This window comes from Ambystoma mexicanum, chromosome 1q (genome assembly GCF_040938575.1).
Source record: "Ambystoma mexicanum isolate Mex_15411 chromosome 1q, UKY_AmexF1_1, whole genome shotgun sequence".
Lineage (NCBI taxonomy): Eukaryota > Metazoa > Chordata > Amphibia > Caudata > Ambystomatidae > Ambystoma > Ambystoma mexicanum.
Window position 1 is genome coordinate 293,074,922 of NC_090922.1, and position 27,698 is coordinate 293,102,619.

The 27,698-nt window shown below is 43.0% G+C and overlaps 1 protein-coding gene across 1 annotated transcript in view; it reads left to right on the forward strand.

Moving 5' to 3' along the window:
- Nucleotides 1-27,698, forward strand: part of LOC138527482 (DNA topoisomerase I, mitochondrial-like) — a 2,081,463-nt gene that overhangs the window by 196,312 nt on the left and 1,857,453 nt on the right. Inside the window, exon 2 of the mRNA XM_069638684.1 lies at nucleotides 17,170-17,272. The gene's annotated coding sequence lies outside the window, so the exon portion shown is untranslated. The remainder of the gene's footprint in view (nucleotides 1-17,169; nucleotides 17,273-27,698) is intronic.

Here is a 27,698-nt window from a genome sequence, read left to right on the forward strand (position 1 = left end):
TTCCAATTCCAGATATTCCACAATGCTCCATCGGGAGGCTCAGATATTCTCTCTCAATGGATAAAAAGATGTGAAGATCTTTTAGCATTTAACATTAGCTTGAAAACTCTTCACACAAATCCTACGGCTGCTAAAGTGACCCTATGGCGCACTGACTGGATAAATACTTGTAACGAGCGTTTAGCCGCCAATGCAATGAAAAATTCTCCTGCTGAATCAAGGGGTTACAACATCCTTCAAAAATATCTGACTCGATTCCCGAATTCGAAAGCCAGAAGACTACATGCTATTTCGGCTGAATGCAATGAAAACGAAAGAGCGAACCAGCCACTGGGCGTGTAATGTGGGACTAAATTCTATCTGTCGCTTTTGTAATAAGGAGTTGGAGTCCCTTAAACACTTAGTCCTCTTTTGCTCAGCGTTGAAAGATGCAAGATCAATTCATCTGGGCCGGTGGTGTCACGAAAATCAGTCTGCATGTGCAGACGAGTGGTGGAGGAGAATGTGGAATGGATTAGATATGAAATTAATCTTGCCCTTGACCACCTTCCTGGCCGTCATTGATGACAAACTAAAAGATCAAACCGGACAACTGTGAGAATGCCTGAATGAGTTTAAGTGCTTTCAAGGTTGATCATGGAAAATAAGATCTGTCAAAGTGACTTTTCTGTTTGGGCAGCGAGAAGGGAGGAGGTCAAATTGGGGGGAAAAGATAAAGGTCACTGGACTTTTGTGGTTTTTACTTCTGTTGATTTTGGTTGTGTAATATTTTAAAGGTTTGACTTTAAACAAATAAAATTAATTTAAAAAAAATATATCTATCTTCATGGTTTCGGTATGGGCCAACTTCTCCCTTAAGAACAATTATGAGCTTCTCCTATGAATTCTCAAATACAAATTTCCGACCTTATTTAATCCCAGCTGGCAACAGTGGAGTGCTCTTCCTTGTTTTGTTTTTGTTACTCGTCACCCTCTAAAACAATTGGTTATCAAAGGAAACAGAGTGGCGCACACCTGGAACGCAACCTTTATTGGTTCGGAGAAATACATATAGTGGCTGCCTGGTTCACCCAAGCTTATTTGGTTCAACTTCAAATCCTGCATTTCCAGGCGTTTGGATGATCACTGTGCTAAATAAAAATGTGTTGATCTGGCTCTTGCGTGGGTCAGGTTACTCTCAAGATATAGAGAATCTTCAATGATGGGCGGGCTGCTGAAATGCCAGTTTGGCCGTCTTGTCTTGTCTTAATATCCTTCACCCAACCCTAGCTAGATGTGGAATTTGTTTCTATATAAACTGCTAGTCCACCGAAAGGGTAAGTAAAAAAATACCTGCCCTAATAGTGCTTATTGAGTGCCCACAGGGTAGCAGACCTTTTTACTACCCTGACCCCTGCGAGAGGTACTATGTTTACTCAGCTTCATTGCGGGCAGACTGGTGTTTATGTGCCTAGTTGATGTGGCCCACTAAATAGGGTCTGGCTGGGCAGGGTAGTTTGGCAGGTCCATGGTTGCAGGCATTGGGGTGTTGGGGGAGTGGAGGCACCAGAGTTATTGTAATCAGTTTGCACTTAATTTTGCATGCTTTCTAAACCTGGGCACTGGGACCTTGCTTCTGACATTCTGGTTGTTTTACCTTTCCAATAAGTCTTGTGTTTTCTAATCCTTTTGGTTTATATGCATTTGCTCTGAATGTTGTTGGCTGGGTGGAAAATATCCCTACCTGTGTCTCCTGTGCGTTTCCCTTCTATTAGATGGTCTACTGACAGTACTTAATGGTGCTTGAACAGAAGGTAGTTGCATTGCAACTCTACTTGTTGCTACACTTCTGGGTTCTTGTGCAATGGTATCTTACCAGGGTTCTGTTAGGTAAACCCTTTGGATGGACAGCTGAGACATTTACTTCAGTTTTCCTTCTGCTCGGTGCTCTTTGCCACAGTTGGGAATTTCACCCCTGGGTAACCAAGTGTTCCTCTGTGGGATTTCCAGAGGAAGCACATCCGAATTCTGCATCTTCTTACTACTGAGAATTTGAGGTGCAGGTCATCCCCTTCTATCCTGACACACAAGCCATGTCCGTGTAATTGGAGAAATGACCGATTTCAGCAAGTAAGCTACTCTGCCTTGTAAAAACATGACTGCGCTAACTGACTAATCCATTACCAACAAAGGGGCTGTGCTTTGAGAGGAAAACAAACTATTCAAAATGGATGCATTATCTAAAAACATAGCAGAGGCATATTGCAAAGATTCTGAAACCAGCACGTGAATCTCTTAAGCCATGCTAAGGGTTGAAAGTCGCTGGTAAGCGAAAAAGGAGTTTAGAATGCACTCTGTTTAGTTCATGATGTGCAAATTAGTACCCGATGCAAGGGTGTGGGGCCTCCCAGCCGTTTGGAAGGCTCACAATAAGGACTTTAACACACAGTAAAACCCCTGCTCTGGAGGCTACCATCTTCCCTAACCGGGAGTCAGGTAAGTGCACCTGTCTGTGCCCTGTTCCAAACTCTCCCACCCAGCTAAACTTTCATTTCCACCACCAAACTAACCACCCCCTCCACCTTGTGCTCCTCCATCCCTTGGCAGTGCCGGGAACGATGTGTTCCTGGTACGGCCCCTTCCTGGAAATGGCTGCAATGGAAAGGTAGAAAGATTAGATGTAGTTCACTTCTAGCTGATCCATGGCAGCAATCTTGTTTTGTAGGTTTCTCAAGTTGAGAAACAGCAAACATGCCATTTCTCAACTTGAGAAAAAAAACACTATTAGTACCTTGGTATAATTTGCTGGAAAATAATAGCAGTTTAACCCAAGCAGAGGGGCATTACCAGTCTAATGCCCTGGGGCTAATGTTAAAGCCCCTTCTTCTCTCATACTTTTAATCTATGCCTTGAGGCATTACCAGAATGGTAATGCCCCCATGCTCTGGTTATATTGCTTCAGTTAAATTTACTTCCCCCAGTGCGGTGATGTACAAGAAGTGAAAAATTGAAGGATAGGAAGTTCATATCCCAGGTAACCAGGCCCATTGTATTGAATAGAGTGCGCAAACGGACATCATGTTGTCACTGGGGGAGATCGGGAAGCATTGAATTTATTGATTGATAAATATAGCAGCACTGAATTTAGTATGAAGGAAAACAAGAAAAAGGAAGAAAGAAATTAGAACAGTGGCCGATGTCTCTTATTCTCAGCATTTCTCTTTTGTTAGCACAAGCTAAAAACAAGAGAAAAGTGAAGAGAAAAATAGAACAGGAGACCTGTGGTACTGAGAAATGGAAGAGATAAAAGGAAGAGTGAAAAAGATGGATGGAAGTGGCCTGGAGGTTGTAGCCTGGGAGCAGAGGTTAGCAGGCAGTGGAGAAGCTACATTTGTTCTAAAAAAAATAAGTGGGCCTAGGCTGTAATGGAGAACTTGCAAGGATTCTAAATGAGAAGCAGCCAAGGACTCCGAAAGACCTTTGACGAAACTTAGTCACTGATTCTCTGGAAGGAAGCCCCTCTTAGGTGGCCAGGGAAAGGCAGAAGCTACCTGACTCCGACCCTGGGGGTGGATATCAGTGGGAGCACCATAATAGAGAGAACAAACTCCAGGGAGATGGAAAAACATTAGATCAGATTAACCCTTCGCCTGTATTTCTTAGTGACACCCATTTGCCTTTTCAACATTCCTGTATAGTATTTTGTAATGCAAATATAGCATCTCCAATTATAACCAATCACCAACCTTATTTGCATTTCCCTCTGCTTTGACAGTACTGAGAAGTAGAAGAGGGATGGAGTAAGGAAGATCACTCAAAGTGGAGAGCCAATGCCATGTTCTGGTGTTTGGAGAAGATGAACAGGTGACTGGAGATGAGAGACACACCTGAACCCAGCGAGAAACTCGTGCCTCCCAGAGTAGTTTGGGACGCTGGAGGAAGAGAGCTGAGCAAGCAAGGAGAACAAGAGCGCCAGAGACTGGAGAGGCAACGGGCTTGTGCTGACACTGTGGAGGACGCCAGAAGGCAAGCAGGCTGTAGGGCGCAGAACAGAGGCCAACGGTCACAGTGTGCAGAAGAGCCAGGTCTGGAGAAGTTTTCTGCTTTTTAACTTCATGCTGCTGGAGATGCCAAGAACAGAAGAAAACCAAGTGGAAAACGAACAACTCAGTTAAAGGACCGGGAGCGCAACCAGTGGGTAAATGTGAGGAACCTTGAAGACTCCAGCCACTCCCGGTAAGCCCAGAGAGAGTGAGCGGGTTACTGGCATGCTTCTAAACGAATGCGGTGTAACGCATACCACATGAGAGAGCCCAAGTAAAGGCAGAGCTATTATTACTGATGCGAACATTGTTAAAAAAACAAGCCTAAATAAAGGCAGTGAAAGTATTACCAATACAGACTATGCTGAAGGAAGGAGCCTTAGTATAGGCAGTGCAATTAGTACAAATAATTTTTAGAGAAAGAGCCTTAGCAAAGGCAGTGAAATCATTGCAAGTATGAACAGTGTTTAGAGCAAAAGCCTAAATCAAATCGGTGGAAGTAAGAAAGAGTTGCTGACCCGATATTGGAGATTGTTGTAAGCTGAATAAAAGAGAAAGGGAACAAAGAGCGAAGAAGCCCTGGCAAGTTAGTGAACCAGACAACCATTGAGTCTGCGAGAAAGTGACAAACCCTGGTGGGCAAATAAACCAGCGGTAAAGGAGACAAAGGATCAAAGGGAAAGTCCACAGCCCTTTTTCAGGAACATGGAACAATGCTCAGGGGTCAGAACCCCTAAATGTGAAATTGTATAATAGAAAAAGGAAGACTCGTGCACTTTTAAGGATTCAAGAAAACTAGAACTGTGTCGATTCAAGAACTGAGATAAAACTTTATCAAGGCCACTGCAAGAAGTCTAGGGGAAGGGAAGCCCCTTTCCTATTGGAACTTTTTCTCTTCATTTGTGCTTTGTTTGAAACTGCAAGATTACGCTATACATTTACAACACCTAGCAATCCCCATTCCACTTTGTATTTAGTTTAGAATGTAAGGGTCAGTTTACGGTTTTTGAAACACTACTGAAGACGCTTTATTTAACATCCTGAGACAGATGTTCCTTAATTTTGTTGAGGTAGGGAAACCCCTTGTAGAGTTAAGAATAGATAGGAACTATAAGTATCTATAAGGGTGGCCGAGGAACAGAACCGTGTACATGTGGAATCCAGCCGCTTTGAAACTGTGGAGGGTCCTTGAAGATAAAATCCCTGATTCTGATAAGGCAACATCCGAGTCACTTTGGAGTGCCAGTCAGCATTGTTGGATATAAGTAACTTGCACATAAAGAGACCTTCAATGAGAAAAACATTGCCGGCTGTCTGAACAGCATGCACAGATTGTAATGTTTTCAGGAATTGGATCTAAAGAAAACGTTTTGACAATTGACCTATTGGGAATCGGTTATTGTTAAAATTTAGGCCAAGAAATGCTAGTGGGCCGAGTTAATTTGTTTTAACTAATTGCAATACGAAAGTATAATGCATCATTTCAATGAGTTATGATGTTGTAAATGAATACATTCATGCATTAATATATTAATTTAAACTAGTAAACTATACAAGGTTATCTTTCAATAGAGTTGACGGGGGTCAATTTTAACATTTCGAATTATGTTGCGAGATCAGAGAAGGTGTTCTGGGAAGTGTAAGACATTTATTTCACAGTTGAAAAAAACATTAAGTGAAATATGAATGTACACTAGGGGGTTGGACCTAAACACAAATCATATTTAAAACCCCTACAGACACAAGGAACCAACAAATTGTCATTTATATTTTGTGGGATTTTACTTTCTGGGCCTCTTGACTAAGGCTATTGCGGTTCAGTGTTGAGCGGTTTATCCTGCCTGATTAAGAACCTCTTCTGGCTGCTCCTACAACTACAGTGGATCTGAATGTCAAAGCACTGTGAGCCCATCAAACTATCCCCTGAGATTTGGCCTCAATATAGAAGCGAGAAATTTGGCACAAAGTCAGATTGTGGCTGAAGACCCTAAAATGCCCTTTGAGCAAGTTTGACTATCCTTTTTTAATTTTTTTTTATTTTAGATTTCTAGGATATACTGTTGGGGTGCTAACCAGTTTGATCTAAAAGCCTATACTCTACCTCTTTAGCACACCTTCCCGATTCAATTCTTCGGTCCCCATGCTTTTGTCTTAAACCTTTGAAACAGGCTTGTGCTCTTGCTGCTGACAGTGCAGCATGATCCATCCTGCATCATCACCGTGAAAAATGGTAAATGAAGGTTCCAAGCAGCCTCACTCACCTCCCGGTGGAGAGAGAAAAGGGGCAGGGAGAAAAGGGGCAGGGAGGATGAAAGGGAGACAGTCGCTCCCTCACTCCATGCTTTTCAGTTCCACCAGTCTACGTTGCCACTCCCCCTGTATAACACAAGCTCTCAGCACTGCTGGCTTCTTACCAACTATACAAGACTTTCAAGGGGCTCTCGCCTCCCTCCCCTGAGGCTCGATATCCCTTTGCCGTCATCCACCATTTGTCTTCCTCCACGCCAGACATGCCTGCTTGTAAATTGCTGGCCTGTTGGGGAGCAGGGAGTCCAAGAATAAGTGACTTCCGTGATTTGTATGCTCCATACTTGGAGGCTGAGGAACTTGCTGGGAGAGTCAATGTAGCTGCTTTCAAACTCCCAGGTGGGTTTGAGGGCTGCTAGGAATTTGCGGACTCTTGGAAGGCCCAACACTCTCCCCCGAAAGGAACGTAGACCGAGCCAGAAAGCAAGTTCAAACTGCGGTTTATTACAGCAAAACCAGCATGGCTCTGTACAAGGATAAAAGAAATCCAAGGACCACTCGACGTCCCTAGGCTTGCAGGCCAGTTTTGTCCTAAGGCTACATCATAGTTTTTTTATTTTATTTTTTTTATTTACTTATGGTTAAAAAGAATATAAACCTTTACAAAATTTACTTTTACATTCCAATTCGTCAGACAGAATATTTCCATCTTTAAGTCACATTTAAAACATTTAGAAAAAATTAAAAGCAATTATGGAAAAAAAATTCTATACAGAATTTTTTTTTTTAAATTAGGATTTTGAAAGTCATAACAATCTAGACAATCCAGTTTATCTTCATTGATCTTCCAAACCTTTGTGCAAAACATAGAGATACTAAAATGTATCTAATAATTTCCTCACGGTTGTAACAAAAGCAATTCTTCTTCAATTACCTTTTTATAAAAGTCACAAAGGCATACATTAGTGAGTTCCCTTGCACCAGCATCAAACGGTCCCAGAAACTTTCCATACAGATGACATAATCAATATTCACAAATCTCATTAAGTGCATTGTTCAGGCATGTTTGAAAAACAGGCATTCCAATACCAAATGTTTCAATGTTTGTACTTTTTCATTACCATTTAAAAATCGACAATTAGTTTTCAAATTACTGTCTTTAAGAAGGGCCCAGTGCTTTATTCTTTCTAAAGTATGAATCTGATTCAGTTTGAACCTCATATATTGCCTCCTTGCAGTTTTATACAGAAAAATGTAAAGGTATAGGCAACAGCCATGCCTTTTACGTGGGTGTTTTGCATATTCTTTATAGGTTTTCAATTTTGAAAGTTCTTCAATAGTGATTATCCAATCCTGTTCAAAAACTTTTTGTTTTACAAAACCAGGTCTCCTATGTAAATCCATCAGGTCCACTCCTAAGGAATATAGAATTACACCAAATGCCCTAAGGGAACTTAAACTTCCACCCTTGATCATAGTATTTAGATCTTGATAAAGGGAATTCAATGGGGGGGTTGGTAATTTTACTATAATTTGCCAAAGAGCGCCATTCCCATTTGCATCCCAAGGAAATCAGACCACACTCGTGCCTGATAATACTATTCGGAATGGATGGAGATAATAGGAGTGCCGATTTTAACAAAGTACCCTTTATGGAGTTCAGTTGACTTTTCAGATTGTGTAAACAAATATCCAAAGAATACAATAACGCTGGTTCCACTTTCAATGTTAAAAAGGCCAGTAGAGAATTCAAAGAAAATGTGCAATACTTTCGAAATATAACCCTCATCTGACATGACAGATGCCTGGCTTTTGAATGCCAATATTCATTCCACACCTTTTAATGTTGATACATTACTCAAGCGATATCCCAGGTAAATCACTTCCTCTGGTTGATCAATCGGCCAGCCATCAATGTTACAAGAAAATGTTTTCAGTTTTTTACCAGCATTAAATATCATGATACTGGTTTTTGGTGGATTTGGTTTCAAATTAAACTGATGGGCATAATCGGAGAACATTTGCAGTTTGATTTGACTCCCACTGGCCTACAAATTAAACAAAATTATATCGTCTGCAAACGCTATCCAATTCATTTTAAGGGAACAGACGTACAGGGAAAATATCGTTACTATTCCATATCTTGCCTAAGTCACTTAAATATAGGTTAATTGTGTTGCAGCATAATTGCAACCTTGTTTCACTCCAATATAAGAGTTAATGGGATCAGTTAGCACTCCCTCCTTAGTCATACGAATCCTAAATTGTTATGGTGAAATTTAGCAATCCAGTTAATCAAATATACTAGAATGCCAATTTTATACATTTTTATCCATAGCAAATCACGAACCACCATATGAAAGGGGACCGTCATGTCAATTGATGCAATGTACAAGGTAGTTCTTTTGATTTGGTTCCTGCTAGAAGGTGTACCATTATGGTTGCATTCAAAGAAGTACTCATGCATTTTCTAAATCCAATTTGCACTTTAAAATATGCGTTGAGAGTTCTCAAGTGCTTATCTAGTTCAAATAGAACAAGGATAGAAAAATGTTGGCGGCTGCGTCTGTCAGTGTTATATGCCTATAATTGCCAGTATTTAATGGGGCCCCTTTTTTTTAAATTTGGGACTGAGAATTCGTCACCCATGATTCAGGCAGTACGCCTGAAATCAAGATCTTATCAAATTAGATTTTTAGAATCCTTGCCCAAAAATGTACATCCGCCTTGTATACACACGCAGGAATGTGATCCGGCCCAGCGGCTCTTGTATTGGATAATTTCCTAATTCCCCATTCGATATTTTCTACCGTCCACTCAAACGCTAGAGATGTACAATTCTATGGAATAGCACATTTTTTGTCAGCAAATCATGCAGGTAACTCGAATTTGGGGCCAAAAAAGGCCCTCCATGAATCTGCCTGAATTATATTTTTGGAGGTAATAGCGCCATTATTCAAGTTGCTTTTAATTGCAGACCATATATATGTTATTACAGATGGCACTAATCATATCCCAATTTAGTTTTTTATATCTAAGTATATGAATTTCTCTAATTTTGTTCTTATATTGTTGTATGATTCTATTTTTCAAATACATGTATTGAGATCCACTTGTTAAAAGGTCTTTTTAAATTTCTAACATCCCTATTTTTCTTTTGTATTAGATATTTGATGTCATAATCAAAAGGATGCAGAGTATCAGTTCTGCAAGCCTTTTGAATGCTTAACAGTTATGATGGAGAATTCGTAATAGTCACTATCACAATTGTATCCCAATATTGGGAATCCTTAGCTTCTGGGAAAGTAAAAGCGGCCCCATTGAATAATTCAGCAGAGACTATTTCTACTAATTTTCTTCAAACTACGGGATTCCATCTAATTGAGATTTCAGCACACTTGGATTCAATTAGCTCCAATTAGTTGATTACCTCTAGTGGATTACATTTGATTAGGAGTGACAGTTGTTTCGGAGCATGATCGCTGTAAGTAAAATTGTTTATTTCTGCATTTACAATCTTTGATGTAAGTGTGTCAGATATGCAGAAATATTCGATCTTCGAGCTGGATACCTCTCTTTTCCATGTATAGGTAAAAGCTAGTTTGGTTTATTGGACAAATGACATTTCCCAATCCCTGAAGTAAGATCTCCATTTGTCCCCTCTTTATCATGTCTGATTCACCGTAGGGAGGAGAAATTTATTCGGCGATTTGATGGATACGCTACATTCAGAGTTGAAATCTCCACCTATTATTACTTCAAAATCAAGGTCAATAATTAGTGCATATTCAAGACCTCTATCAATGTCATCAAAAATGTCTCCAATTGAATATTTCCCCCGGATTCCAATACAGACTGATCAATAGAAGTGCGTTACACAGGATACCCTTTAGATCTACAGAAACAGCCAGGATATGATCTGATGAGTATATCAGCTTAGAGTAACAATCTATGGAGTTATTTATACATATTGCAAGCCCACCTGACGGACGCCTTCCAAACCTTTACATGCGTAGGAACAATATGTACAATACTCTGGAATCATCAGCTCATCTACTTTCATAGTTTCTTGTAAAAGAATAATGAAAGGGAAATCGCCTCCAGCAAATGCTTGAGACCATTTTACTATGTTCTGAAATCCACACAAATTCCACAACATCACCGTAAGATTCAAATCAGCCTTGCTCTATGGATTGTTGGGCCCTGGCTTTGCTGCATAGATTGTTTTTAGTAATCGTTCAAACCATGCAAGGTCACTATTGTTTTGGGCAATATCCATAATTTGGGAAATGCAAAGCTTTTCTCCTAGGGAGTTCCCATTCTCCTTATTTTCATGGTATACATGATTTGTTGATTTATAATGTAGAAATTCTTCAGCCACTTTCTCATCGTCAAATGTGTGAAGAAAAAACCCCAATTCTGCAAGCTCGTTTCTAAATGACCAGATGAGTTTCAATACCGGTTCAGAATAAAGATGACACGTCATACGGTAGTTATTGTGAGAAGCCAATGCAATCTTTTCAAAGTCATTAGAAGTTAGCAATCGTAGGGAGGGAATCCTGTATATTAGATCTAATAAATATCTTCTATTAATTCTAGCAGGTCCTAGTACTTCATGTCGACCCACCAGACCCATCATATTTCTTCTCTTTTTGAGTTCAGATTCAGTGAGTTGGGACCAGTTAAGTCAATGGCCATTCCTTTATTACCAAAGTTGCTAATACTAGGGTTATTTGGCACATTAGAGTCACAATTGGTGTACTTTAGAGTTGCTGTTTGCATACCTCCTTCCTTATTTGACTGGTTACATATAAATCTGTGCTTAGTCCTGAATTAGAGTTTGTGTACACCCTTGACGCTGAAGAAGTGGGAGCAGAATTTCTACTTTCTAGTTCTTGAACATGAGCATTAGTAGAATCGTGTTTGTGAATTTCCTCCGATAATATAAGTTCCTTACATTTCCCCATCCCAATCTTAATTATAGTAGAACTTTTTGCCACAGGTTTACTAAATCCCACAATCGGAAGCATATTACACATTTCTGAGTATAAGAGCACTTGGAGATTGCTGACAATATATTTTTTTAGAATTGTTATTACGATTGTTTTCCTTTTGATCATTATTCACAATGATCATTGTACATTTCCTACCTTCATACGGAAAATAAGTGGATAGTCACTTCTGTGTTTTTGTAGAGTCTTCCACTAAGACAATAACATTTTTTGGAACAGTCTTCAGATCTATATTTTTTTTTTTAGAAACTTAGTTCCCCCCAGTCGGCACTTTGGGAACTTTTATCAATGGTGCAGACTTCATTTCAATCGAAATCATCATTCTTGGTGCCCATTTTACTACTAAGATGGAATTGGCTTTCCTTAGAGGGTTGATCAACATCTATCACATCTTCTCCTCCCTTTAAGGAGGATTCAAGGTTTGTTTGATTCCCGGGCATCTTAGTAGCATTTTCATTCTTACATTTTTCATTGGCAGATCGCCTCTTTTTTTTCAGCACGTTTTACAGCACGTTTCTGCAATTTTCGATGACGTCGAGATAAGAAACCATGATTTGCTGGGGAGGTTTCAACAGACAGTTCTACACTGTTTTGTAGTTCTATTAAGTTGGTCAATGCAGTGGGACTATCGAGAAGCTCATAATTTTGACTCCTGTTGCCTCACGTCTTTTAGATTGAAAAGTACCAACCTTCTTTGTTATATCCGCTATGTTAGCATTGGTTGTGTTTAAAGCAATAAGAACATTATCTAAGCCGTTTAGGATATCCTGTCCTTTTGGGAGTAACTCTTTCTCAAGGGATTCCGATGATACACTATCCCACCGTGTACCTTGCTCATGTGTTATTTTTATTTTCATCGATTAACATGAGACGTATTCTTTCATATAGGTGTCCTTTGCCAAAATATAACCATCTAATCTTTTGAGTTTCGCCATAATTTCCTGAATATTAAATTAAATGTCACATAATTCGAGGGTGTGTAAGGTTGTGACCCTTATCCTATAGATCAAGAATGCGAATTGTAACAGGAAAAGAGTTATCACTAGGAGAGTCTGGGATTGGTGGAGATGTTACATGTTTTTTATTATTGCTTGGACTAGTCACCTGGTTGGAGGGCTCTGGATTGCCTAAACCGTCCCCAGACAGACCTATTTTTTTATAACCGGTTTTTCATCCCTTCCCGGGCTTTTTAACATACTGCCGGGTACTTGGAACCACAATTATCATCAATTGAGTCTTTATAGAATTTCTCCCTTTGGATTAGTGGAGTTAACATTCCAATTGAAAGACAGTTCTTGTTATCTAGATCCGTCATATCTGTTATCCCAAACTCGCCTGATGAGTTTTAGAGATACATTATTTGTGTTCTGTTGCGTTCCTTTACTTAAGGAGTTGGTACATTGAGACATAGAACTTTCCATAAGGGAATTAGCGTGGAAATCTGTGTTCTCCCCTTTATTACCAATATTTTAGTTGGAATTCAAAAGAGTTAATATCACTGATAGAATAGTTCTGAGTGCTTTTGGGGCAATTATGTTCCTGAACTTCATCCGCATTTCCATCTCGAATATTTTCCTCCATGGCGGTGTTTTTAATTACACCATGTATTCATTTATTAGCCGCGTGAGGTTCTTGTAAATCATCCCCATTACGTGAGTAATTAAAGGAGGCGGGCAGGTCAAAGGCAGATCCTAAGCCCTTACCACTCCTCAATCCACTCGCCATTCACTAAGGTATTACTTCAAACTAGTCACACAACTTTACAATCAATAGGTTGAGATTACAACACACCAAGTATTTGCTCACCACGCCTCTCCGCTTGCCCGTACACCCAACCACCTGAACAAAACTTGGGATATAAGGTATTAGAATCAGGATTACCTTGTATATGAGTATCAGAAATCAAACCACTGCAATTGTAGGCTTTGCATGAAGCATCGGGTAGATATTACAACTAGTACCGCATGCGCACCAGCACAACAGCACAGCACTTCCATGCACTCGTGGATGCGCGTGCACCCTCCAGAAGTACCGGGCCGGAAGGCTGGGGGCAGATCCAAGGTCGCACAGCAGTGCTAGGGAGAAGAGAGGCCGTCAATTGCAGACTATAAAGACAAACCCTGACACCTCCCCAGTGAGTAAAGGCGAGCAAGACTTCACAGACCTATGTGTTAAGAGCAAAGCTCAACAATCTTGCCCACCTAATCATGAGTCCCAAACACAATATTTACTTGTAAATGTAGTCCGTAGGTCCCGATGGCGTTTTCGTCGCCGCTATTATGAGTGGTGCTTTCTCTTGAGCATGCAAGGTTAAGGCCATGGCACCATCCAAGGCAATCCAAGTAAACGGTCAGAGAAGCAGAGTATGCCCAGCACAACAGCACAGCACTTCCATGCAGTTCCGGATACATCATAGTGATGTCACAACCTGGGACCCTCTCCAGAAAACCTATTGCACTTCTGGATTGGGTAATGAGTAATAGTTCACCTATAGTGGACACTATACATATTAGTCTACTGGCTCTCACATGTCAGGTGGCTGGCCTGGCCTATCCCCAAAATTTTTCTCTTAATAATGTTGCAGTGTGAGGGTCCTACCATTGTTTCTTGCCTGTTCCTACCCACCTCTAGGAGCCTGAACTGGCATTGGCTAGAGCTGACCTCCCCAGGCCTGGGATCCTCAAAGGTTCTCAGCTCCTGGTGTTCCTTCTCAAGATAATAAGAACGACTGTGTCTGCATTTTAACTTGTGTACCACCTTAGACTGAGAGCACTCGTTCATCTCATGCAACACTTGTCTCATATTGTAACATCTTGGTTGCAAGCTTCTGTCTGGCGGCATGGGATCGACTTTCTTTCCCAGCTCTGGTTTCTATTCATTGTCTGAGTCGGCCGGGTCACGTGTTTAGAGACCATAATTTGGAGATTCTGCAGCCCTGAATTATGCGGAATTATTAGCATTTATTGCAGCTGGTGTTACTGTTGTTCAGGGAATGGAATGTCATTCGTATCTGGTGGCCGCGGCAGTGCGTCCTGTCTCTCACGTTTGCTCTCGTCCAGCCTGAATTTTCCTCAGCTCAGCTCTTGCTGACAGGCTTGTGGCCTGCTGTAATTTTCCTAAGCCATAACAGGATTTCTACATGTTTGTGCTATTATATATTCTGCACACGTTAGTTACATTGGGCTCTGTCGGGTCCCATAGGTGCTCCTGCAGTTCCCTAAGTTTATTTGCACATAAGTATCTGCAAGCTTTATTCAGGATCTTTCTTCTTGCAGTTTCTACATTGCTGCGTTAAGCTAATGGCAGAATAATAAAAGTAATGACAGTATGTACAAGTATCTGTCCTCTATAGAACTGTATGGTCGTGTTCATGTATTTGAGTGCGTGTTGGTGTCCCGATGTGCATATGGCACGTGTGCTTCCTGTCTAAAACTGTATAGTTGTGTTCCTAACAACTTCAGAGGCTTTGACTTCTCAACGCTTTAGTCTCTACTGTCTATTGAGGTCTCTTTAGTTGCAGCCTGAGGCTCCTCATCCACTGTGGGTAAGGCTTGTACTGCACCTGGTCTTTAGGGTCTGCTAAGTGGGTACCTTTAGACATATTTATCAATTATTGGAGCACTAGGAATTGGCCCGTAATAGATAGTATGGCCGTTCACGGTATCTCTGGGCCGCCATCTGTGTCATGTACCTTTTTATAGGAGGGGGTGGAGAGGGCGAATTTCCCCATCCCTCTTCAAGTTGCTCCCTTGCTCCATGCTTTTCGGTTCCACCAGTCTATGTTGCCACTACCCCTGTATGACGCAAGCCTCTCAGCAGTGCTGGCTTCTTACCAACTGTCTGCCTCCCTCCCCAGAGGCTCTGAATCCCTTTGCCGTCGTCCACCATTTGGCTTCCTCCATGCCGTACTTGCGTGCATGTAAATTGCTGGCCTGTTGGGGAGCAGGGAGTCCAACAATAAGTGACTTCTGTGATTTGCATGCGCCATACTTGGGAGGCTGAGGAACTTGCTGGGAGAGTCAATGTAGGTGCTTTCACATTTGCACCCTAGCCTTTAGGTTTTGAAAAAGGACATAGTACAGTAAAATCAGTAAATGGATTAAAATAAACCCTACAAGATGGATAGCAAGGTTTAAGAGGTGGAAAGTATGCGGTATAAAACCTGGTGGTGGTATACCCAATTGTGAATTTGTATGCACAGATACACCAATGTCCCATCTTAACAGCAGACACCCCTTCAACTCGACGCTGTGAACTTTTATCTCTATTTCTAGATAGTCATTTGTCCACACCTACTTTACTCGCATTGCCTTCAGTTTACTCGCAAGCGTGGGATAGACCTTGGGTGTCCCAATGCACCAGAAAATGAGTTTGTTGCCCGTTCTATGGTATGCTGTAATACTGCTGGAAGATTTTGTGTTCTTTGGGAATCTGGTTTTCAGTCTCGATCTCCAACCTGTGTTCACTCACAATGTTTGATGGTTCCTTTTATACATTTGGTTTCAGATCATGGTCTGGTAGTCTGTAGGCGTATCTGTTTAATGATATCAACATTTGTCTCCAGAAAAATGACCTATTACCCTAGTTATGTCTGGAACTGCATGCCTTACCCTCCCTCTTCCGCCCCTAGTGTGTGCAAGTTGTTTTCTTAGCACAATTTGTAAATACTGTACCTTACTAAGATGCCTTGCTGCTTCGTTCCTCTGGTGTCTAGAGTTGGAATTCCGTGAGGTTGTGCACCTGTGAGAATTGGCATAATCCTTTTGATCCAATATCCTCCACTTCATCCACACGCTGTAAGATTGGGTATGCGATGCTCGGAGTTTCAGCATTTTTTTTTTCGGTTTAAAATATATATTTTAGAAACTTGTAGAGCTAAAGGACGATTGAAGAACATGAAGGAAGTTCAGACCTATGACCTGTTATGCTGCCTGCACATGAGCGATGCTAGCGCCCTATGCAAGGAGAGACCAATGAAGGGAGTTGAGACTACAGGAAGCAGTTCATTTTAGGATGCCAATGCTTGTTTAAAGCATATCCTATCCAGATAGACTCGCCAGGCTGCCGCCATAAATGTGACATTTTCCGTTTTTTTTTTCTCCCGCTATGCACCTTCCTCACTTTCACAAACAGCACTACTCCTGGGAGCACTGAAAGTGATGCTTCAGGCCAGGCTGCCTCACACCGCTCCTGTTGGCAGACATTTGGCTGCAGGCGCCTCTCTGGGAGCGACAGCTATTTCAGGCCGTGCTCTGTATTAATAAGTCCCCAGCAGAATGCAAATGCTTGCGAGTAATGAGATGTGTGACGATGAGGCCATGAAAGCTGCTTCCAGGCAGGTTCCCGAGAATGAATGCGGGGTTCTTATGCTCTTTATAACCGCTGCCTTCCAAAAGGACACTGGCACGCTCTGCGCATTTGAGTTGACCTCCAACTACTTATTCCATTTCCTGATGGGGAAGTGAAGTCTAACAGTCCTCATTGCTTTGCAATAAAACGGCAGAAATATGGAATCGTGTTAGCATGCATTGAAGAGGGACAAGTCTGCGAAGCACACGGGTTGTTTGGGGCAGCCGTTTAGGGGGCTCAACACCAGGCCCTACTTCTCCAGCTCAGTGGCATGTAAACTCCAGTATCCGCCCGCCCAGCCCCTATTAAATAATCGCCCTGACTTTACAGAAAAGCAGGGGGCTCAATTCTGTTGTTTGGCTGATACTGAGCCCCCTGGTGTTTTGCATTGTGGTGGGTTGGCGCGACTAGTGATGACCCAGGACTCCTGGACGAGGGGTTCCTGATGGGCCACACGCTAATCATGCCAAGAGAGCAGTGAAAAGCTGCATTCGCAATGACCGAGGTGGGAACTAATTCCTGCCCCTTTACCTTCGCAGGCTCCACGCAGCAGATATACCGCACGCTGGGGGAGCCGAAGTGCCAGCAGCAGGGGGGCTCCACAGCGCTTTCTTCCAGGTCCTTGCTGTCATCCTCGTGCAGGTAAGTGTAAAATGCTCTATCTAGCCTGCGGGCCCAGTCAGTGCACTTGGCGCCACTCCACGCCTCAGTGCTGCAGCTAAATGCTTGGTAAATGCCCAGAAACATTTTTGTGTTGCCGAGGATTTGCGTAGCCATCGCATAACGCTGATATGGCGCCAAGAGCTGACAGTGACTGCGAGCGAGATGCCCCCAGAGACTGTGTGGGTGTATCACCTGAAATTGAAACTAGAGCAGGGATGCTGGAGTTGACTTTTCTTTACTTCAAGAGTTTTCTGGTGTTTCCACAGTTTGTTGGGGGGTTTAGGAAGGGGTTCGGGGGACTGTCGGGGAACTTCGTGTTTGCATTAGGTGGTGGAAGTTTGAATGTCTTTGTGGTAGATTGCAGGTGTTGCAGCCTCCAAAACTGAGGGTTGGAGGACAGTTTTAAAAAGCGGCTTCCGAGTGTGCGCCCACACCCCTTGAAGTGCCTGCTTGCACTCTGTCTTTTGTGCCCTCCTTGCTGGAACCTCTGAAAGCAACCTTTGTAAACTTCAGACAATCCAAAACAATGCCATCCGAGCGGCCATGAATCTCTCCAAATGTGATCATGTTGCAAGTCATAGAAGAGCAGCTTACTGGCTTCCAGTCAAGGAACGTATAAACTTAGAAATTCTCTGTCGCGCATCGCTTCCTCTCCACCACTGCACGCCTTACCTCTCGCAAAGACTGAACAAATACTCCTATACCAGACCTACAAGATCTCTCTACAGCCATAGAATGACAACACCTCTCTACAAACTCACAGTAGCTGGAGGCTCTAGCTTCCCGGTGATTGCTCCCCACCTCTGGAACAACCTCCCACTGCACATTCATTCTGAACTCTCCCACTGGCCGTTCAGGAAACGAGTCAAGACCACCTTTTATCAATAACTGTTTTGCTAATCTTTACGCTGCCGATTTAACCATGATGCTGTCTAACTTTTTGCACCCTCCCCATTCTCCCTCCACTCCCCTCTCTCGCTTGTAACCAGCACCTCGATGCCTGTGGGTTTTTGTGTGCTTTATAAATGTCAAAATAAATGAGATATACCTGGCCCTTGCCCTCCTGGGCTCCCCCAAGCACTTGCTCAGAATGTTGAGGAGGAGAGGGTGGGCTGGGAACACCGAATAATCTTGGACAGGGCGCTGGCAGACCTGGGGCCGGCACTGGGTGATGGTGCCCATTTTGTTCAGCGGAAGACCACCCATTTGTGCCTGTAAAAACTCTGTAGTAACATCTGGATTTGTCTAGTGGCCTTTTGTGACTGGGATCTCTCTCTGGTTTGAGTAGATCTCTGGGTTAATGCTAAAGCTCAGGACAAAAATGATGCTACTGATTAGCTTCTGAGAGATGCCTTCAATTAGGCCACATGGTTTGTGCCAGCCTATTAATTCACAGAACACTTCCACTCCTACCTCTTCAACTTTGCCATCCATTTTAAACATGATTGGAGGAATGGAAAGGATGTGCCCTCCCTGATGGCTACCAAAGACCACAACTCCTAGCGAACTTCTAACTTGGTGGCACATGAGGCCTGTGGTCATTGCTTGCAAAGTTTCTTTGTACCTGCTGCTTTGGTGCTAAGGCAAATATTTCTATTCTAAATTCCATAGGAAATAATTGCAAGTCTCATCCACTTATGCACTTAAGTTAACACACCAAAGGGAATTTTTCCAGCCAAGGTATTGCAGCCAATTTTGTGGGGGCAGCCATTCGAACTCTTAGCTAGTAGTCCATGTGTGGCACTTGCTCCCACCAGATTTTTAGATTCATAAATGTCCTGATTAATAGATATTTTCATTATTGGCTTTTCTTTCCAAATTATTGTTGCTTCCCTGTATCTGTGTGTGCAGCACCAGAGCATGTTCTGAGGGACGGAGACTGGGAGAGCGGGAAGGATTGTGTGGTCCTCACCATAGAACTAGACGTGAGGGATATCTGCAAATTCTTCATACTTGCTACATAGGGTATCTGTGCAGGTTGGGAGTGATCAAAGCCGATTTCTACCTGACAGTTTATCCGGCGATTTAGGTACATTAGTTGGGGGTGGGAGGGCTTGTCCTTATGGCAAGATGCTGAATTGGTGCACAACCCCTTTTTGAGGAACCCAGTCCTGGTGCCACATCCCCAGCAATGTTCCTGGACATTCATTTGATCTGTCTGCGTTAATGCAGTCCCTTGCGTGTACGCCACCAAAGGTGTATATGGTCAGCAGGATAGCTGGTGAGTGCATCGCCTCAGCTTCCATGGGAAATAAAATCATCTTGCTCCTTAAAATGCACACATTGTACCTATTGGAAAGCACCATGACAAATAAAGCGATCACATTATACCAGGCTTGCATGTAATTCTTCTTACCGTAGATTTCCTGCTTCTAAGCTCTGTAATGGCTGTTATTACCCAATTTATTATTACATTTTGCAACCTCAGAAGGTTCAAGTACTGAGTTGGCACGGCATCAATTCAAAACATGTAGGCTATCCTCAAGTCGCTGGCCAGTGCTCGACTTTCCTGCTCCTTAATGAGTGCCTCCATTTATTAAAAGGAAACCACAGGTGTGCATAATAGTCACTATTTTATATTAAATGCCCATGTGCAGGGGTGACGGAGACTGGAGATGCCCCACCTTAGGCCATATGCATGTGGCGATGTTATGCATTTAAAAAATCTATGTAACGTGTTCACGGATTTAAAATGGATAGCTTCTTAATACGTTTTATGTAACGTCTAGGATTTAAACCAGGCCTCTGGTAAAGCACCCATATGCTTTACAAATTAATTTGACACATTTCATTCTTAAAAGAAACTGTTTCCCGGGTGGGTGCAGGTAGGAGAAGATTGAAGAAAACCTCTATCCTTTGCATTGAAAGAGGTTGGATACTAGTCTCATTCTAATTTATTTTCAATTGAAGGCTCCATGCTTTGACTCGTGAAGTCATGAAGACTTTGCTTGACTCCTAAAGTTGCATGCACAATGGGCTCAGAATAACATCTATTACAGCGCTTCTAAACTGGAGGAGTATATCCTGACACAATATACACAAACGTAATTTAAGAACCTCAGGACCCCAAACAGAAGGCAACAAGTGGGCTTTTGTGTCGCTCTGGGATAAGCTTTTGCCAGGCACAGCTATCATTTTACTAAATAACAGCTGGAAACTGGTTAGAGTAAATGGGCATAATTCGGAGCCTGGCAAATGCTTATCTAATCTCTATACACAAGCCATACCTGTTGGCTTAGCTAATGCTTGTTTTTAACTGGACTTCAGAGCAAGAAACTGGTAGGATGCATGAAATGGATGAAGCCTGTCACAGATGGCTCAAAGAATACTCCAACTCAGATGATTCAAGGTCTTTGAGGGATTTATTTTAGAAGGGCGTTGGGGCTGTCCCTCTCTCGCTCTCGTCTAGTAGTAGCCTTTTCCAAGCTATCCCAGGTGTCTCTAGTCCTAGAGTCGATATATACTGAACATTGACCCCTCCTGTCCATTTTCTAGGTTTGCTCATTGGGAAGACCAAAAGTCACACTCCTTTCGTTCTCTTAGCCACTACCTACTTTATTCCCTATACTCTTTGATATCTTTTATTAGTCTTGCATGCCCACTCACTACCACTTGCTCTTACCAGCCAATTCCTCACCTGCTTCAAAAATTGCCTTAACACTCCAAACCGCCATCCTTCCTTCTGCTTGTCTCTTGGTCTGCTACTTCCTCCTCTGATCTTACCCGAACAACCCACACTTTCCTGTTACCTCTTATCCTCCTCCCTATCCTCTGATTTGCTGGCCCTGGCCAATCTTACTTATCCTTCACATGTTTTTAAGCCATCCTGGGTGGGGAAGTTACTAAGAGCAGGTCAAACCCTGCCCCTTTTCCCCATTCGTGGCCACCATGTTGCAGTGATTGCAGCTCATGCAATCTCTTCAATTTTGTGTTGGGTCCGTGGTACAGTTGTGTTGGAGTGCTCCCCGTTCTGTTATTCCCTGGTGTTCTAATTGGGCCACGTTATTGTAATGGGAGAGTGGAAATCCCCAATCCTGAGCAGAACGGACAGGCCAGCAAATCCTGTACCCAAAAACAGAAGAGACAAGGTAATTGACAACGTGCTGTTTTATAAACAATCAAGATAAAACGGGGACAGCTGTAAACACTAAACTTCTCCACGCTCTCGCCCTTCTCAAGCTTGACAACAGTTTAAGAATACAAAATACATCACAGCTGACGTCTCATTACAACCTTGCTTACAAAAACCTACGGGAAGGTGGGATTGGTTGGGGGAATAGTCTATATTTGTAATGTATAGGTGTTAGTTTCCTAATTAATTTTGCTTCATCTGATGGCTCTCCCCGAGACCACCCCTAGATTGATTACAGGTAAAAAGACATCATCACAATAACAAACGAATGGCTGATGCAACAGTTACAAGAAGGCATCATTTGAGAACCCTGATTGGTTGGCATTCACTTTACCAACCTTGACTACACATGAGCAACAATAGTGATAGGGGGAGCTGCATCAAGGTGCTGCTTTTCCCCATTACTAAGACACCATCTCAGAATTTCTAGGCCACAAAGCAAGACTTTAGCTTTGAACTTGGCTTTGTCTGGTATCTTTGTTCTGAGAACTTGAGGGGAGTGAAGGCCTTTCTGTCTGGATCTGGAGATAATGAATAGCTACTGTTCTTCAACTGTGTGAGGAGACCACATTTTGAATTTCGTTGTCAATCCAATCCTCCCTTTTCCACAGTAACCTTGGCAAGAGTTGTGCAGCTATCGTCTTGCCTGCTCGGATATGTATTTTCAGGTGATTCAGCAAGTTGAACCTCCCTACAGCTTTGAGGTTTCTTAGCTTCCCATTCACTCGAACAACTTGCATCCACTCTCTGGGCACTCCTACGCAGGTGCTTCCACTCTTTGTTGAATCTGGGGAGCCATTGTACTGGAGCAGGAACAGTCACATAGAACTTCCTGTTCTTCCATTTTTGCAACTCCCTTTTAGTTTCGGCTCTGTCGTTTAATCAGTGTGTGGGGCACTGATGCTGTTCTGCAGTGGTTTATCTTGTCACTTATTTCGAACTAAGCGCAGACCGGGATTTGAACTGTGCTGCTCTGCTTCCAAAGCAAACGCCTTGTCCCTGAGCTGTTTTCCCGGCCCTGTTCCTAACACTATCCTAGCATCTGACTGAATGTTTAATATGCATTGAAGACCTTTACTTACGAGGTATGGAAGATTTTGCTGTAATCACATGCCTCTTGGCTCGTCTTTTGCCTCTTGTTTTAATGAGCAATGTATGCACCGCTTAAAGCAATTAAGGATTAAATTGTTGTGTCTTTCCACACAGTGCAATATCTGATAAATACAAGAGAATGAAAGCAGGCTGTGTTTTGTCCTTAAATGACACCTTCCCAGTTTAATAGGCCAAATGTTAGTAGTTGCAATATAGGATTGTGTGAAGATGTAAGTTCTAAAAACAAGCTAGTACCAACTGTGCCAATCCACCTGCAGCTTACACTTCATTCTAAGTGTGCTTGGATTGTGTTTCAGTAACCTAAAATTGTATTCCTTGCTTTCAAAGGTTAATGCCTGTTATGTTTCGGCCTTTAACTCTTTTTGTGTCAGACATTAAGCACGTGGTTGTTTGAATGTGAACTCTGAATCCGGTAAGGACATTGTTGATTCATCTCATTAGACTTGGAGCTCCCGTGCACCTTAATAGAAAGTTGTTTATGACACAACTCAAAGTAAAACAGAAGCATTACTCTTAAGAGGATCAACATGATACTCGAGCCAGTGATAATTCATCACCTTTGTCTTTTCTCCGGATGGGGATTGAGTAGCGCCTATAATTTGTAATCTACTGGAAGCTATACAAGATAGTTTAGTATGGAATTGGTGTGCGGGAGGGTAAACTCAAGTGTTAGTTATGGGATTTTGAAACTTTCCAGGGTTCCCTAACAATGGATCCTTTTCAGTCTCCGTCATAGGGATATAGTGCTCTCCTCACATCGTAAGTTTTTGGTACCAATTATTTTCCGCCCCTAGTTGGGTGCTTACATTCTATTCTCTGGTCCATTCCGCATCCCAGGGGGAGAGGAGAAATACCTTTGCAGTATACATCAGTCCTTGGCTAATAACAAAAGGTCTGTTCTGGGTTTTCCCAAATGCTGTTCTCCAAGTCTGCATTTTTCAGCTTTGTTCCTGCTCTCTAACTCATGCACCTTCCCCTCCTGGTCTGAAAACTACGGCGTAGCCTGGGAGTATTGCTGTTGTGGAGGATTGATCAAAAAGTTGGATTGGTTATTCTCCAGCTTTGCTCTTTCTTCAGAGCACAATTGGTTAGACCCCTTTCTCTTTTGATCCCCGTCACATAAGCATAGTGAAACCAATTCCCATTGCATATCCCTGTGAGTAGTTCCCACTAATGTATGAATGGTAATGGCAGAGTATGCATCAGTATGGAGATGAAATACGTCTGTGTCTGCATGTGGCATCACAGTGTGATATCCACAGATTAGGATACTGCCTCTTGGCGCTTGAAGTGAGGACATCTGTTTCCGTTTTTGCAGCGTTCTATCTTACAGTAAGACTTCTTTTGGATCTGAGAAAGTCAGTCCGGATGTTCTAACTTGTCTGTTTATGGTATAGTACTTTTCCTAGCAGAATCAGATGGTTCATTAGGGATTTCATTAGTTTCAAATGTGATGTTTCTTACACATGTTGTCATGGATGTCCAGTCCAAATTTCATAATGTCACCTGGTTAAGGCTTCTCTACTGGGTGATGTGAGAAACCTGAAGGTGTCTCACCCACTAGTCCCCGGTGATCTGTCATCCAGGTGGCCAGGACACGCCAATCGTATTTGGATCCCGTTCCTGGTGGTGGACAAGTGCGGGAGGATAACCTGGGTGAGGGGTCGTAAGAGATTGGGACATCGGATGGTGAGACGCAATATCCCCTTCCATGTAACACCTTGTGAGGTGGTCAAAGAGGCAACAGAATCAAGGGAGGATCCTATTCTAGTAATGAGACCCAGCCAACAAGAGGTTTACACAGCAAATCAAAAGAAAACTACATGTCCCAGAAACCACCACGAGAAACAAAACCAAGGAGGGGGCAGAGACAGAATTAAAAAGGGAAAACGGCATAGGTACAACCCAATCCTACAGCATGGAAATAGGTGTACCAGAGATTGGCACTGATAAATGCAGTCAGCCCGCATGCAGATCGGTGGCCCCAGAGACATACAGGGTGGGGTCAAACAGTGCATGAAACTGGGTGGACTGGGGAAAGAAAACGCCCTGCAGGTGTGGGGAATGGGAGGGAAAACTGGCTGGAGACTGAAGGGAGGGGAGGAGCAGAGAGGGGCTTAAATGCAGCAACAGAGAGCTCACCAGGTGTTTCTGATTACAGCTGCAAGCCGAGCCGGAGACCAGAGAGGAATGGAAAGGTGATTGTGACTGGGCGTACTAGAAGGCTCAGTGAGAGGCACAGGGGAGATCCCTATCAGAGGCGGACTCGCTGAGGAGAAGCGCCAGCCGTCAACCGTTAATCAAGGACTGTGCCTTCCATGTGGATTTTTGTTTTCTTAACCCAGTGAACAGAGGATGAGTCAGTCCGTGGAGAAAAAGAATTAAGTTGACTTTATTTTCCCTTTTAAAGATGCGAGAAGCCAAGTGGAGCTTCTTTTGAACTCTGGACTGCATTAACCCTTTCACGGAAACCAAACCTCATGAAAACTAATACTGTTTGATGTGCACAAGGAGAGCTGTTGTTTAAGTTAACACCGCAATAAATCTTAAAATTGCTAAACCTACATCCGACTACAGCCTACTATTTTACAGTGGTGGCAGCGGTGCGATTCAAGAGAACGCCCAAGCAGAAGACATGGAAGCTGTGGTAAAGGCACTCGCAGAAGGGCAGCTGCAGCAACTTTTACAAGTGCAAAGTCACCAGGCGCAGACGGACAGACAAGCCCTCCAACAGGCCATACAAGTGCAAAGTGCTGCCCAAGAGCAAGGACTGGAAGCTTTAAGAATACTGGGAGAAGCAGTGGCCACGAACCGGACGCATCCAGTAATACCGCCTACGGTATTAAAAAAATACCAAGTAGGAGAAGACCCCAGTTTTTTCTTCGTAAATTTTGAGAGAATAGCTAGAGCAGCCCAATGGCCACAGGACAGATGGGCTTTCTATCTGGCTCCCTTGCTCAGAGGGGTAATGCAGGGGGCATACCAAGCGGCTAACCCCACCGGAGACACTCCTTACCCCGAGATTAAAAAAACTGTTTTGGAAAGACTCGGCATGGATGAAGAATCCTACCGGCTCAAGTTTCGAGAAACCTGATTGAAACCAGGTGAAAGTCCAAGACAATTGTTCTACAGAGTACAAGATTTGGCAGAAAAATGGCTGCAAACAGGTACAGCCACAATAGGACAGATTAAGGATAAAGTAAGGATGGAACAGTTCATTGATGCCTTACCAGGACCAATTCAGAGGTGGGTGAGGCAACATCACCATCTATCACTGGCCGAGGCAATAGACGTGGCAACAGCATATCAGAAGGCAGGGAGCACCCGACCTTTCCCGGCCACCCAATTGAGACCAAGTGTGGAAGCTTCCCAAGTACGTATCGGAACCTATAAAGGACCAGGAACCGAACCCAGGAACAAGGCCGAAACCCGACCCACTAATGGGGCTGGCTTAAGCAAAGGACAGGCACCCCAATGTTTTGAGTGTGGAGAGTGGGGGCATATTGCGCGTTTCTGTTCCAAAAATTGAACCAATGGAAATCGGATCCATACAAGCGCAGGAATACCGAAGGAAACGACTGCCTTACGTGATAGAGGTCACAGTCGATGGACATCCCCATCAAGCAATGATGGACAGCGGAAGCCGACAGACGGCCATACAGCCCCATGTGAGAGAGCAAGATAGCGAACAGGTGACAACCATTGACATAAAGTGCGTGCATGGGGTTGTAAAAGGGTATCCATCTAAAGACATTGTGTTGGGAATACAGGGGCAGGAGATGCCAATCAAAGCCGCCGTTATTCCTACCTTGCCCGCTCCAGTGCTAATAGGAACAGATCTACCTGAATTCGATAGATGGTTGAGAGAAGCCCCGTTTTCAAAAACAGAACTATTGGGGGCATATAGTCGGGAAAAATTATCTAAGGCCCAGAAAAGGAGAAACCGAGTGAATCAGGAAGCGTATAAAGACATTTCCATTATAGACTGGAAGGTGGGGGACCATATGCCTTCATTTCGAACAGAAACAGGGCTGGATGAAACGTTAAAAAGGGCCAGGGACCAAGCTCTAGACACTAGTGGGGTCCAACCTCCTACTCCCTACTTTAAAGAGAAACAGGGGTTAATCTATCGAGTAACCCAAGGATCTGATAACATAATGAAGGAGCAATTGTTGGTTCCCCAGTCCTACAGGAAAGGGCTGATTCATCTGGCACATGACCCCACCACAGGGGGACATCTAGCTGAGAACAAGACCATAAAAAGGGTGTTGCAAAATTTCTATTGGCCCGGAGTTTACGCTGAGATAACCAAATATTGCCAAGAGTGTGATATATGTCAGAAAACAAGCCCCCATATTCCAGCACGAGCACCTTTACAAAGAATGCCATTGATCAAAGAGCCATTTCAGAGGATAGGGCTAGACATTGTGGGTCCAATGGAGCCTACCAGCCGAGGATACCGATTCATACTAGTGGTAGTGGACTATGCCACTAGATATCCAGAAGCATTTCCATTAAAAGGAATGCCTGCCAAACAAGTATGTGATGTACTTTTAGCCTATTTCGCTAGAGTGGGGATTCCCCTGGAGATTGTAACAGACCAAGGACGTAATTTTATGTCGAACGTTATGAAAGAAGTATGCAAGACCCTTGGCATCAACCATTTAAGGACCTCGGTGTACCATGCACAGACTGATGGGCTGGTGGAAAGATATAACAAAACCATCAAACAAATGATAAAAAGAGCAACCAACCCCACTGGTCTGGGGTGGGAGAAAGTACTGCCATGGGTATTGATGGTTTTACGTGATACACCTCAATCCTCAACAGGGTATTCCCCATTTGAATTATTATTTGGGAGACAGCCAAAATCTATCTTGGGATTACTAAAGGACACTTGGGAACAGCAGGAAGAAACAACCCTAACGGAATATGTGAATGAACTAAGGGATCACCTGGGAAAACTCAGAGACTATGCTCAGGAAAACCTGGGGCGAGCTCAAGAAACGCAAGAAAAGTATTACGACAAAGGAAGCAGACCTAGGACGCTTAAAATAGGAGACAAAGTGCTGGTGTTATTACCCACTCACACGAACAAAATGCTCGCTCAATGGAAAGGCCCATATAGTATAACAAAGGTGTTGGGTCCAGTTAATTATG